The sequence below is a fragment of the Lonchura striata genome, chromosome 1 (genome assembly GCF_046129695.1).
Source record: "Lonchura striata isolate bLonStr1 chromosome 1, bLonStr1.mat, whole genome shotgun sequence".
Classification (NCBI taxonomy): domain Eukaryota; kingdom Metazoa; phylum Chordata; class Aves; order Passeriformes; family Estrildidae; genus Lonchura; species Lonchura striata.
Window position 1 is genome coordinate 91974107 of NC_134603.1, and position 14246 is coordinate 91988352.

Below are 14246 nucleotides of genomic sequence, written 5' to 3' on the forward strand. Positions count from 1 at the left end.
CTGATATTTTGTTAGCCATAGATATTTTCTTTGTCGCTTATACTGTGGCCACATATATGTAAATCCCTCACCAATCTGTTCTTCCTAATGTTTCACATCAGGAGATTATACAGGCTCACAAGCTGTGTGTTGCAGGGGAGGGGTAGGCAAACCCACGTATATGTTGTTATTTGGGACTTTTTTTCCCTGTTGTAGTTACATCATTCCATTTTCATTTAAAAATCTCAAAGCACCCACTACCCTTGCAGGAAGCTACTGTTTCCACTCCTATTTATTTTGAATTTAGATGACTTATAAAAACAAAATTTCTATGAAGTGTAAAAATTATGATTTTTTTTTTTCCCTGTTGACACTGATAACCAGAGAGAAAACAAAATCTCATGGAAACATGGCTATCAAAAGTTAGGGAGGAGGCTTTTCCCTGATGTTTAAATGAGCCGCTTTAGCAGCCAAAGGACTGTAAAAGTGTAAGGTTGGATGTAAGCAAAGCTGAATGAAGATACACCAGAAGGTAGATTTTTGTGCTGGCAAAATGCCTGGAACTTTTGAGGGATATTGAGAAATAGCCTAAGGCCCCAAACCTTGTGGCTTTCAAGGTTTGCTCCTCTCTGCCTTATACCATTTGTTTATCTTTGATTTTTAAAGAAACACTTTCAAGTAAAGTTCTTGAGACCAGTACTTCTGGAAAGGTTAACTCAGCCATGAGGTTTGTTTGTTCAGCTTGGGGTGGCTTGCCAGCATGGGTGCTTTGTTTTATTTTATTTTCTTTTTCCTCTTGGTGAAGTGATGTTATATCTTTGTCTAGTCATCCTTGCTGTGTATATATGAATGCATTTCCCCTTTCTTCCGTGCTTCCCAGCCCAAAGCAGGCTTTTAATTTCACATGCTTGCAACAAATGATCTGGTTTGTATTCCACTGTGGATGGAGGTGAAATCTGGTAGAATAGAGGGTAGAACTTTTTTTTTTTTTCCCCTGTCCTGCCTGGACTTGAAATGTGAGGTGGGAAGAGAGGTAACTGACCTGTCTGCTGGGCAGCACAGGGGCTTTGGTGCCATGTGCCCTGGTTCGGCGATGTCAACAGAGATTCTGCAGCCAGCATGCATGGTCTTGGTCTGGTGCCTGTGTAACTCTGGCTGCTGTGGCTTGTGGAGGCCTAAAAGGAATTTCAGGAGCTTGGGTAGCCTTGGTATAGGGTAGAATGTGTTGGAATGGTGTTTTCAACAATATAAGATATTGGTTATTATTTGGGTTGGTTTTATTTTTTTCTTAATTGGGTTCTCAAAGGTGATTAAGGTTCAGGTTTGGGGAGGATATGGAAGGGCAGCACAGTGTGCATTAACATGCCTTATCTGCATGTGTGAAAATACCCTTTTGTACAAAGAGTTGCTGCTTGTTTCCCACATTTGTAGGGAAAAAAGGTGTAAAATTTGGAGCAGGGCTCCTTTTACCTCGGGGCAATGCAAGTCTGGCCCCTTGCCATGCTTTGGACCCTTTGCTCCCGTTTGCAGAATGAGGCCAATGCTCCAGGAGAAGGAGGCTGAGAGGGCTGGAGCAAGGAGCATGACAAAAGGCAGGGCAGGCAGCTGCAGCACAAGGATGCTGCTGAGTTTGGTAGAGGACCGTGACCTGCAGGGGCTGCACACCAAGCTGGGCCACAGAGCAGCCAGGAGTGCTCCTCGAAGCTCCTGCCCTGCCGTGCTGGGTGTGCAGGCATTTTGAAAGAGGCAGGTTTGGGCATGCATGGGAGGCTCTTCCACGTTTTATGGTCGGTGCAGCTTGCAAGGAGAAGCTGTCATTTTTTCCCAGGGTGTGTAGAACCAGTTTTGCTGGTCCAGCATGTGCTACAGTGGAGGAGCCAAGGGCTGTCGTGAAAGGGGCTGTGACAGAACTGCCTGTTGGTGCTCCTGATCTTTGGGAAGGGTACAGACATGGAGCTGGGAGCCCGTGCTGACTGTCCTGGTCATCTGCAGGAGCACCTGTTTTTCTCAGAATGTCACCATGCAGTGTTGCAGAGTTATCAGCCACTCACCAAGCATCGTTCCAGGTGGTGATCATGGAGCTGTTAGCCAAATGCATCTACCTTTAGGAAGACTTCTGGTTTTATTTTTCTTCCATTTATGTTGTCAAATTTGGTACTTCTAATGTCCCTACTTCTCCAGCAAATTTCTCAGGGTGGTATTTCCAGCTTTCTGGATTTTTCTTGTGTCCTGGGGCATTTAGTGTTGTTGTTTGATTTTTTTTTTTTCCCTTGACTTCCAAGGTGCTGGCATCTTCTGAATTTGGGAATTTTGAATTGCACAAAATACAGTTCTAAATCTGGTGCTGAAGAATCACTCAAATTTACGAGTGCAAAAAAAATTTATAAATAAATTTCATTTTCCACTCCTGTTTCTCCTAAATATTTTCCTTGACTGAGTGACTTGTAATTACCTAAAATAATTGGCATTGGAAGTACTGCAGTAGTCACTGCAAAAGCCACTTTGGAAATTATTACACCAGAAACTAGTCAAGTTGTGTAATCTCCTCCTCACTGTGATGTTGTGTGGGCAATGCTGGTGCATTCTCTGGGCTCTGCTTCTGGAGACATTTCCTTTGTGACAGTTTGTGCATGCCAGTGCACAAAGAAAACCTGCATGGGATTCTGTCCTGAAAATTGTCACCCTCTGAAATGGGCATGGAACTACTTAGGGCCTTGCTCTTGACAAACCTTCGCTTGCAAATTATTTTCACTTAGCCAGTCTTCCTAAAAACAAACAAAACCCCCCACAACAAATAAGCAGAAAAGAAAAAAAAAAGAGAGAGAAAAAAGGAAAAAAAGGTTTTGGAAGCTCAGGACTTCAGTGTTGTTAAGTAAAGTCAAGATCACAGGTTTGGTTTGGTAAGAGTGCTGGCCACACAACTTCTGGGAAACAGTTTCTTCACCCCTCTACTATCCATATCCTCTTTTCACTCCCTTCTGGCATTGCAAGCATGCCAAGTTTGCCAAGAGGAGTTAATAGATATAGACTCAACCCCGAAACTAAAGGGGGTGGCAGGAACCACCTTAACTTGATTCATAAGTAGAGTGTTTTTGATGTTGCTCTGCCAACAGCACTTGTCCTGTTTTTTGTTGGTTTTTATTTTTAAAGCTTATTCATGCTTTTTAGGATTGTTAAAAATGTCTGAAGACTTTGTGATAGGTTTGTTTGCTTTTGTGGGTATTAAAAATTTTTCTGTTATTCTGGGCTATTTTATAATAAATGGACTGGAAGCAGTCCAGATTCAGGACAAAAGCTGGAATGTTGTGTTCCACTTAAATTCAGTATCTTTTAGAAAATATGAGCTTGTCAAAATCCTTAATTCTAAAACTCTCATGAAATGGACTAAATCTTTGTGGAAGGCAGAAAAATGTATTTTCCAGCCCTGCAGAGAAAAAGGCTATTTCACTGATATTTGCTGGGAAAAAAAAAAAAAAAAAGTTTGACAGGAGTGTTCTATGAATGTTTGTGGCAAAAAGTGTAGAGCATCCTTGCTCATGCACATAGAATTGCACAAATGTGTGCCTGCAGGTTTGAACCCTTTATCACAGATCTAAATAACTAATAGTTTAGCCTGTGTGTTTCACAAGTTTTGTGCGGCTCTGTAGATCCAACTGAAAGGTACAGCAGGAACAGCTTGAGAGGCATATGTGGGTTTATTCCCTCTCACTACCTCTGTTCTCATCAGGCATATTTCTACCAGTCAATTGGACTTTGCATGGTAAGGATGTCATTAAGATAGAGTAAAATCAATGAAAGAACCAAGCTTTTTTTTTTTTTTTTCCATCCAAATATTGCACTGAAAAATCTGCTTCTGCTGTAAAGTGATGAAATAAATACTACTCTGTACTGATGGGCTCTTTAAACCATCAGAAGGCACGAAACACAATTATTTTTCTATCACAATTCATTTTCTCCAGATAAGCACATTTCACAACAGTGTGCAGTTCCCCCTGGAGCCCCCAGGCTGTGCTCCTGGTTTCAGTCACACATGGGCCGTGGGAGTGGATGACAACGTGGTCCAAGTGGTGTGTTTGAAAATACCTCAACATTGGCACAGCTCTGGGCCTTGCTGCAGGTTTTACCTTATGAATGTTGGTTGGAGGAGAGGCTGGGGTTTCCAGGGTTGTCTCCCAGGGCAGTGTGGCTCTGCTGGGCTGTGCTGGGTTCAACACTGCTCGTGTGTGGCACCAACTGCACTTGTATGGCCGTGGTGTCCTGTCCCTGTGCCACTGCCTATGCCCCTGCCAGAGTTGCTTCCACAGCGTGATTCCTCCAGGAGCACTATCCTGGCATTGTGGACAAGCATCCCTGTCATGGCTTAGGGACCTGTGCAGCAATAACTGCTTCTGCCCCTTCTCCCATTAAGGTAGTTTGGACTCTGGCACAACTGGGGCCTTAAGCATGGTGAAAAATCTGCATTAACATCCAGACCCATAGCTTGGCGTGGGGCTCCTGGAGAGTCACCTCTGGAAGGCAGGAGCAGTGTCCATGGGCTGAATATTGTTTCAGCCTTGGGGCTCTCCAGAGACCAACACTGCTGGACATGTTTGAGATGACAGCATGCCCCCAGGTGAACAGGAATGCTGAAATCACATGGTTGTCGTTCTCTTCCTGTAAGTCTGTGCAACAGGGCTGAAAATGCATTTTTCACATGTATTTTCTGCTTAAGTATGGGAGGCAGCATAAACAAACTTGCAATTCGGTCTCACCTCTGTGCAAAACTGAAAAATATCATCCAGTTAGGTGTTTTAAAGCACATTAATATTTAATTCCTGCTCTAAGGATAGGCCAGTAGGGGAAGCTGGAAAAAGTTTACCATATTCTTATTATTTTTGCCTGTGGGCAAAAGTCCAACAAATCTTTCACAAGAGAGATAATTACGTGAGGACGGTGCGGAGACGTGTGTTGTAGCACACGTGAATGCTGACCTGGCTGCTCCCAGCAGCCAGCAGGGCTGCTGTGATGCTCAGAATTACATTTTCTTCTGGGAGACTGCAGGAGAATGAGCAAGCCCCTCCTGCTTCCACCCCAGTCCCTCAGCTCTATTACAAACCCTCAATTTTTACCTTGTTGATCGTTCAGGGAAACAAGGGATGCTGATGAGGGATTGGAGACCAGTTTGGAGTCTGAGCATATTCCTTCCCCCTCTGTGCCAGAGCTTGGCTATTGCAAAACATCTGATGGGAGGTGATGATGCAATTTGCAGTCAGATAAGGGTGTGCATATTTATGCAGGCTGTACGAGATGGGAGAAGGAGCCCTTGTGCAGGAAATGTAATGTTATTTGAAGAAACATGCCTCATGACCACTCTAGTTGGCCTTTTCATTGCAGTTCTATTTTTAACATTCACTAAGGGATTCCATATGGATGGAATTTTTTCCTTAATTTTTTATTCCCCCCCTTTTTTTTTTTTTTTTCTTTCTTTCTTGGAGGGGGCACAATGGTGGGAGAATGAGGCCTTGGCAATGTTTGTGGTAGTTTTGTGATCAAAGCTGAAAAATGGCTGTGATGTCAGGGAGCTTCTAGCTAAGCTGCTGGGTAATATCGCCTGGCTATATGGAGAGGTGTGAGGGAGAAAAAGGCAGATGCAAAAAAAAATAGGGTGCAAAAAATGTCTTTGCCTTGTCTTTAATGGGTACCTTTTCTTTTTTAAATATTTGATTGTGGCTAAGCAATAGGCATGCCTACCTGTAACTCCAGAAACACATTTTGAATTCCTTAAATTGCAACAAAGGGGTATGATTTATATGTAAAACTTGTGCATGTGTATTTTTTTTGTGTGTGCGTGCGCCTTTTATTTCATTCAAAAGAAAGGCCTGTGAGGACTAGGAAAAGAGGAGGATACTGTCTCTTTATGAATACTAATAAGGAAATCAAGGGGGACAATGGCACTTCAAGTTTCATCTTTCCATTTCCTAGAGGCGCAAACTCTGCAAGTTGTCACCTTGGTGTATTCAGTGCCTCTTGAAGCACTAGACTCCTCCAGAGAGAATGTCAGCCCCAGCCCTGGGCAGTTTTGACAAACAGAGTATATATTGATACATGATAAAGTATGCTAGAAATCACCCCAGCGCTAAAGGCTACTATAGTTTTAATATCATCATTTGAATTAACAAGCATTCTGTGGAGAAATAATGAGCTTTCATTATTCAGAACATCATCCTTACCCCGGGAACTCAGAAACCATTAGCTCTTGAGAACTTAATGAAAAGATGATAAAGAATGTTTTAGATAAAAGTTTGAACGGGCGCACTTGGTAACTAAGGTAAAATATTAATGTTTCTCCCAATGATGAATTGCTGTTGCTGAACTCGTGCTTGCTGAGGAGATGGGGGGCACGTAGGTGTTCCTGTGGGCAGTGGCTGGGATGGAGGGCTGTCACACACTGCCAGCATGCCCCATGCTACTGCCTGCATCCGCTGTTGAAAGGAATGGGAGAAGAGAGTAAGTTGGATATTCAAATCTCCCCATCCTCCCCAGCAGTTATTTTCCTGCCATGGGACTGAAGCTAAAAACCTTTGCTGTTTCTTTCTTTTGGGATTCCCCCCCACTGTTTTTTTTTTTTTTTTTTTTTTAATATTTATTTAACATGATAGGCAACACAATACAGCCAAGAGGGAGTGGGAAGGGGTGTAAGAAATGAAATGACCCAGTGCAAAAAATTCAGTCCTGAAGCTGGCAACCTGAGGCTCATTTTGGGCAGATCTGAAGCGCTCAGGCCGAGCGTGGCTGCCACTTGCTGAAATTCCATATGGGTGGCTTGCTACATGTCTGCAATAAAAACCCCCAGTGCAATAAACGAAGAAAAAAAATATATAAAAGTTTAAATTTTATTGGGTGTAAAGCTCTTAAAGAACTGCTGTTCACAAAGAGTATAAAGATTGCTGAGACTCGGTGTACGTACCCCTACTAAAATGTGTTAGTCCTGCTGTTTTCTTTCTTTAACTGTAGCAATTTGCTTTCTCGCTGTTCTATAATCCTTGCACTTAGCAGCATGGAGGGCTCGCAGCCTGCTTCCACCTGTGGGCAGCTGGGAGAGGCTGTCTGTCCTTCCCAGGCAGGTGGAGAAGTGCTCGGAGACCCCCGAGGTCGGTATGGCTGTGGAAGGGTTCGTTCCTGCTAAACAGCACAAGTGGGGGGAGGAGAAGGAAAACAAATGGGAATAAACTATCACATAAACAGTCTTAAGTCGCAGTGTTTGCTACTAACAGATGCATTTAGGTAAATGCTGTTACCTCAAGAGGTGTTATCTTCTGGGGATCCTTATCATAATTTTGTTTTAAATCTGAACAGCTGTTGTTTAACTACCACAGACCACAATTTATCTACAGCTTGAGGCCATAAAGGTACCTTTATTACACTCTTTCTTTTTTTTTCTTCCATTTGATTTAATTTCAGTGTGTCTGACACCAAAATGCTATATACAATTTGCATATTACAATATGCACTATTGCAGATTCCGTACACTGCTAAATGGGAAAATCAGAGCAGAATGGTAAATGGGGAAAGCTTGCAATGACAAATAAAAGAGGAAGATGAGCTCCCATGTTTCATTTACATGTAAAATATTCTGACAATTGTTGTTTCCCCAAGAACAAAGAGCTGGTTTTTCTAGGGTGACTGGTTTATGATGGCTGCAAGAAAAAAAAAAAAGGATGTTTTCTTTGGCACCGGAACAGAAGCATGCTTATCTGAATTGAGCCCTGGGGCTTGCCATATATTTGGAATAAAACTTAAGTGTTACTTAAGAAACCAACAAATATGGAGGCATGAACCATAGTGTACTAAGACTGAAAATCCCCTCTCTCTGGACAAAACACTGGAAGAGACTTAAGGGAAAGATAATTTTGTTCTGAGTCACCTGGTCTTTTGTAGTTGATCTCTGAAGTTTATTATGGGGTACAGGGAGGGGAGAAGTGTTGCAGATGTTGCATATTGTGTAGTGTACATGGGAAATTGTGGATTTGTAGGGGATTCTTCTAACCTGTACATCTCAGATGACCCAGGTGATATCTTCCAGCCCTTGGTTACTGCTTCCAGTCCTGCCCAGTAATGTGTGCCTCTAGACCTGAATTTCTCAATGCCCTGCTGCAGAAAAGGTGCATAGTTCTCTCTGTACTTCCCTTTCCCTTGAGGAGGCAAGAGGCCTGTGCCTCCAGAGTTGTCAGTCTGGCAGCTTTCACCAGCACAAAAACTATGGTAAGTCTCCCCAGATTTTAAGTTTTATGTAAGAATTTCACTTTGAATAACCCTTAACACTTCACCCAAACCTCTAGAGTTCTGCTTTGTTAGTTTTCCTTCGGAAAAAATAGTAATAACAACTCAATTACATGTATAGTGGCTTAATGACGGAAAGGACATCTCGCCACTTTTGCTCCCGCTTCCTCCATCCTAGCCATGAATGTGAAAGCTGTATGTGTCTCTGAGAGTGAGTGGGTGTTGTTGAACTGTTTTCCTAAGTGCAGAATACATTCATCTGTTGGCACTTACAAAAAAAAAAACAAACAAAAAAAACCAGAACTCAGCTTCTAATTGACCTTTCATATTCCAACATCCATCACATAACATGACTGTTTAGCTGGACTTTTCAAGTACAGTGTGGAGAAAAAACACCTTGTAGGAGACCCCTCTTGGGCTGGGGTCTATGTGACCTCTAAATAACTGTCCCTTGATGGCACTTGTGGATGCTATTGGTGATCAAACTATGCTGTGATCCCATCCGCCAAAAATTTCTTTTTGTTTCTGAAATCTATCCTGGCCGATTTAATTTGTCAGTGGAAGTTTCCCCATTTGTGTCCTTTAGGTATTGTGCAGAGCTCAGTGCCTTCACGTGAACAGTAGTGGGTTTTATTGAAGTACGTGCAGGTATGAACTGGCGGCTAATGTCTCTTGTATAATATTGCTCCTGAAAGTACAACTCCACAAAGAATACTGTCTAGAATTACAGGGCAAGAGCAAGTCAACAGTTAATTGGCTGTGCTGTAATTACTTCTAGATGCATAATGTGCAATACTTATAGGACTTGTAGAAATGGCATACAAATTTCACAGTGGTCTCTTGGTACTTTATCATGTGTGGAGGATTTTGGTAGTCTCTGTAGGTCTTGGGATTAATGGTACAGTTATAATTTATTCCTTCTCTGCTGTTTTAAATAGTGTGGGTGTTTTTTTTATTTTCCTCTTAAAAAAAAATAAGTCTGTCTTTAATTGTCTCAAAGGCTAGACTGAAAAATAGGACAGATGCTGTTCAAAGGCTCTGTCATTCTTTTCTAGGATGGAAGTAATTCCACTTTTTTTCTGTTTGCTTGGAGTGGCTCACACTTCTGCCGGTGTGTGGCAACCGCATGTCATGTGCTGTGGTACCACAGCCCAGTGGGTTGCAGACCTTACAAAGACCTTACAAAGATAAATATGGACAGTGAGACAGATGTAGTTTTTGAATATCTGGAACCTGATTTTCCCCATTTTTAACCTCAGGGTTCATAAGATGTAATTTCACTGAGCGTATGGAATGACTATTTTAGTAATATTGGGCAAAGATCTGAAATGGCCAAGAGCTTTGTGTGTGGGAATATGAATGAGATCTTTAGAAACAGGGCCAGGCAACAGTAAATTCTTGACCTGGCTATGTCTCATGGTTTCAACAGTCCCCAGAGCTGTGGCTCTTTGGATGTTATCCAAGCCTCTGAAGTCAACCATAATCTTTCCCACTGCAGCCGTGAACAGGCTCTGCAATTTGGTGGCACAACAAGCACATTTCAGGGCTGCTGAAATCACACTTGAGAAGCCAGCTCGGAGGGACTTGTGTGCATGTGAGGTTTGTATGTGCTTGGTTTGCTCATCTCAAGTGACATGGATACAGAAGTTAAAGTGAAGCTTTATAACATGGACTTTGGAATCCCCAAAATGTCATTTGTATTTTACCTTATTAAATATGGAAATTGTGTCAAAGGTAAATGTCAAGGGGCTGTAAAATTACCCTTCTTATCTCCTGTACGTTTATCAGTTGATAAATGGAAAGAAGCTGCTGCCAAAATAACTGTGAATGAATAATTTATAAATGACTGATGCATCGTGTATGTTGTTTCAGGCAGAAAACAGTAGGACATCAATAATCAAAAGAAGTTGGATTAATTTAGCAGTATTTTGCTGTTAATATTTTTATCTAAATGCTGCAGTCTGGACCTTTGTTATGAGGTCCTTCTCTTTGTCACTAAGGACTGATCTACAGATCACTGAAATCAATAGAGTCAGCTGTTTGCTTCGGCAGGCTGTGAATCAAATTTATAATATGCATATATAGCTTTTTCCTTGCTTTTATAGTGCTCTGAATTTGAATTTCTTTAATGCTATGTGTCTTAGCATGGAATTTGGTTCACATGTTTCTTTCCTACCCACTTTCCTGTGGGCTGAATGTCCCAGACAGGAAATTTGGAGAACTTGATGGAACAAGGATGGGTGAAAGGTGACTGCAAAAACAAATTCCATATCTTCTCCCATATTTCAGTTCCTTTGTTTTTATTCACACAGGGGAAACTGATTTCTTGAAACTTAGATTTCTATGCAAGGTAGACTTTTTTTTCAGCATGTATTTTTCTCATGCCTTCCCCTAAACAGAGAACATTTAGGAGATTTTTGGCACTGACCACTGTGAATAAGGTTAAGCACTGAAGAGGTGAACTAGATTCTTTCTTTCTGTTCTTTTCCATGTGATTTAAATATGGCCCATTTTGCCCATCACATGACAGAGCTGCCAGAGATTGCCTCAAGCTAGTTTATGGCTTTAACTAAAGGTCATCTTAGGGGGGAAAAAATCCCATGGAGCAGGGGGGAGGAGAAGAATGTATTTAAAAAAATACATTAAAATAGATTTTAAGCATTTGTTCTGAAGAATAGAAGTGAAAAAGAGAAGCTGCCATTATATTGCAATGAGTCAGGAGAAGAAAAAATAAAACCACCACCAATAATAATAAAAGCCTCTCTTCGTCTGCATAGCACAGTGCCTCACGACAGAAGGGTGCACGAAGCAACTGCCTGACTTTTGTTCTACGGCTTTCCCTACCTGACCTAGATATCTGGCTAGCAGTTCACCACTGCAGAAAATGCCCTAGTGCAAAACTCCTACCCCACTGGCTGCTAATAAGAGCAATTCTCACATCCACAGCTCTGCATCCCTCCTCACCATGTAATTGGTCTGACTCTCCCAGCTAGCTGCCTCTCCTCCTGTAGGCCCACACTGGGAGAGAAATCCCAGACCTCCTGAAGGCTGAAGGGCTCCAAAACTGTGCTATGTTATCAACAGCTACATGGTTAGCTAACTGCTGTGACTAAATGGAGATTGGGAAGCACTGCAGGCAAGGGATGAAAAGTGATGCCCTCCCATAGCACAATGCTGATATGCAGAATTGGCCAAAACAACAAAACTTCACAGACAGTGCAGCAGAAGGCATTGGCTCTCTTGTTTGGGCATTTTATTACCTGGAGCTAAATGTGCAGAGAAGGGAGATAATGAAGTACTTGACTAATTCAGTGTGATCCAGCTGGCTAAGCCAGAGGGGCTGTAGAGCAGGAAAAGCTACAGAACTCACTGCTAGCCATTTTCCCTTGATACCTGTGAAGCCAAAACAAAGAAGTGCAGAGATCAAAAAGCAGAGCAATATCAATATCGGGAAAGGGGAGGGGGACAACAAAAGGGGAGGAGAAATATCTAAGATTGCCCCCCCATCCTTTCTCCCTTCTGCGCTTTATTTAGTAGTGGGGGGGAGGGGAAGGTTGTTTTCATTTGCCTCATGCTAACTTCTAATCTATTTGAGAAATTCACCAACCACCCAAACATTTAGTGCCCCGTGTGTCACAATACTCAATGCCAGCCTAATTTTTAAAATTTTATCTACCATTTGTGCTTGGGGGAAAAAAAAGACAGGTTTTGTAATGCAGGCATGTGCAATGGTAGTGCATTCAAAACTCCATATTCCTCCCTTTTTCCACAACCTAAAAGGCTGGATAAAGTCTATGATTCTTATCCAGAGGGAAATTAGAAAATGTAAAGTGTGTAAATCCTTCTCCCTGGCTCCTAGGCATTGGTTGGTTTTTGCTGCTGCATGTGGGTGTTTTTTTTCTCCGACAACCCAGCTATTTAAGTACACAAGACACATTGCTCGCTCTGTCCCTTCCCCTACCCTGACTTCTCCTCACTATCTGCCTATGGAGTACAATGCAATTCCAGCTGCCCTAACAAGCTGTTGCCCAAATTAGAGTGTAGCACTTGTCAAAAAGCTGGTAGCCAGTGAAAGGCAGTTACCACATTTTATTAAACATAGAAAGCCAAGCTTCATACCTGGTGTAACGTAGGTGCAATGCCACAAAAGGAAATGGAGAAATGCTCACCTCCAGCAGGGCTGAATTTAGCTCATGGTGCTCTCATCATGGCTGCCAGGGAGTGAATCACTGCTGACCAGTCTATCTGCCAGCTGCTGTTCATACCTTCTTTTTCTAATTTTTTTTTTTTTTTTTTTTATATTTGAAGACAGGCAGACACTATGCATCATTCAGAGATGAGCATCACAAACATGCTTTGCAAGGAAGGCAACCACAGCAGACTGCCAATGCTCTTCCAGTGCCAATTAGAGTGATGGTTTAATCGTAAAAGCAGATTCACTAAAATAGGATCAGAGCCAAAGCGTTTGTGATTTGGAAGCTTGTGCTAACTTTTGATAGCTATCATCAGGGGCAGCTGATGTGACATCACCCTGCAATTCTGACTCATATTTTTAATGGACCACATGCCTTTGCATGATAATTTTGCTGCTAGAGTTAGCTTGGCATTAGCTCAAGAGACAGAAACCAGCAACAAAATCTGAAGATGTGTTGAGAATTTGCAGTTGTCATGGAAATCTGGGGTAGTTGCTGGTTCTTACCTCCCCTCTAAAATGGAAGTCTATGTTTGCTCCCTTGAGCCTGGAAGCTAAGGAAAAGGACTGGAGGTGGCTACTCTCTGACAGTGTGGATTTGAAGATACAGGAAGCTCCTTTTAGCATTATGTATAATTTTTTTCAGAAATATTTTTTGCTGAGAAAATACTTTCAGCACTGGAAAAAATCCACTTTTCTTGCACTGAGCCAGTTTTGTTTTCCATAAGGTCATGTTGTGACCATAATATGTGTGGAGAACACCTTGCAAAGGGCACTCTTGGGTGAAGGGGCAAATGTGCCGTTCTGGCTTGTGCTAAGCCTCTGCTGTTGTGGTGCAGTTGGGATTTCAGGGGAGTATTGGTCCTCTTTTGAATGGGAACAGCCTGTGCTCTCCATGAGAGAACATGGGGGTTAAAAGATGGTGTGTGTTTTAACTCAACAATTCCACGTGATGCAGATTAGCAGGTACTCATAAATAACTCATGAGTTCAGAGAGTCATTACAACCTGACCTGGCCACCTCCAGTATCAATACATCTATCAATAACAGTGATGAAAATTATTAAGACAAAGCCTCTTAAGGCACTACTGGATTTAGTAGTGTGAGGAGAGCAGGAATGTACTTGTCCCTGGAGAAACAATAACCTAGAGCTATGCTGTGTTGAAGAAAAAAAAATAAGAATAAAACTTTGTGCTCCTGCTGAGGACCTGGGTGTGATGCTGGCCGAAGTGTACATATGTGTGCATATACATGCCTTGCAGTTTCTCTCTGCTGGTGTTGTGTGCTGTAGCTGACAAACTATAATCACTTCAAGATGACATATTTCAGAGTAGTGCCCTACTGGCACAGAGCTGCCAACAAACTCTTTTCATGTCTTTCCTGCTCTTAGAATGCTTGCCTTTTCAGCCTTCACATTATTCTATCTAGAAACATGGTTGGAAGTTACTGTCATATTTTAAACCATACCTCTGATAACGTTAGTCTTTGTTGAAGTGTTGAAGTAGGAAGTGGTTAGGCAGCAATATGCTATCAAGGTAACTTGGAGGTGCCAGATGCAGGTAAGACCCTATGTAGCTGCCAAATTTATGGGAATATTCAAGAGAAAAAGGTATGTGTGCTGTAAAGCTCAGTGTGCTACATTAGGCAACTTAAGCCTCAAATTAAGTCATGGCTTAAATCCTCTTTTGCAAACAGCACGAGTGTGTAGATTTTTCTTGAGTGCATTAAGCATCCCATCTTTGCTGTTGGGATGACTTTATACTCAGGTATGGTATAAGCTTGAAACCAGCTTTTACCAGCTTTATTAAGGCTTTTT

At 42.1% G+C, this 14246-nt stretch overlaps 1 long non-coding RNA gene across 3 annotated transcripts; it reads right to left on the reverse strand.

Annotated features, from left to right (window-relative positions):
• Window positions 1–6140: 6140 nt before the first annotated feature.
• LOC110472888 (uncharacterized) lies at window positions 6141–12643 on the reverse strand. Of its 3 annotated transcripts, XR_004147908.2 has the most exons (4): window positions 12408–12643; window positions 11499–11631; window positions 6926–7140; window positions 6141–6440 (listed from the first exon to the last, which is right to left on the reverse strand). It is a non-coding gene; the product is annotated as an uncharacterized LOC110472888 (long non-coding RNA). The 3 variants fall into 3 exon arrangements; XR_002465781.3 differs by lacking the exon at window positions 6141–6440 and having other exon boundaries at window positions 6838–7140; XR_002465782.3 differs by lacking the exon at window positions 6141–6440 and having other exon boundaries at window positions 6838–7140; window positions 12358–12449.
• Between the last annotated feature and the right edge of the window lie 1603 nt (window positions 12644–14246).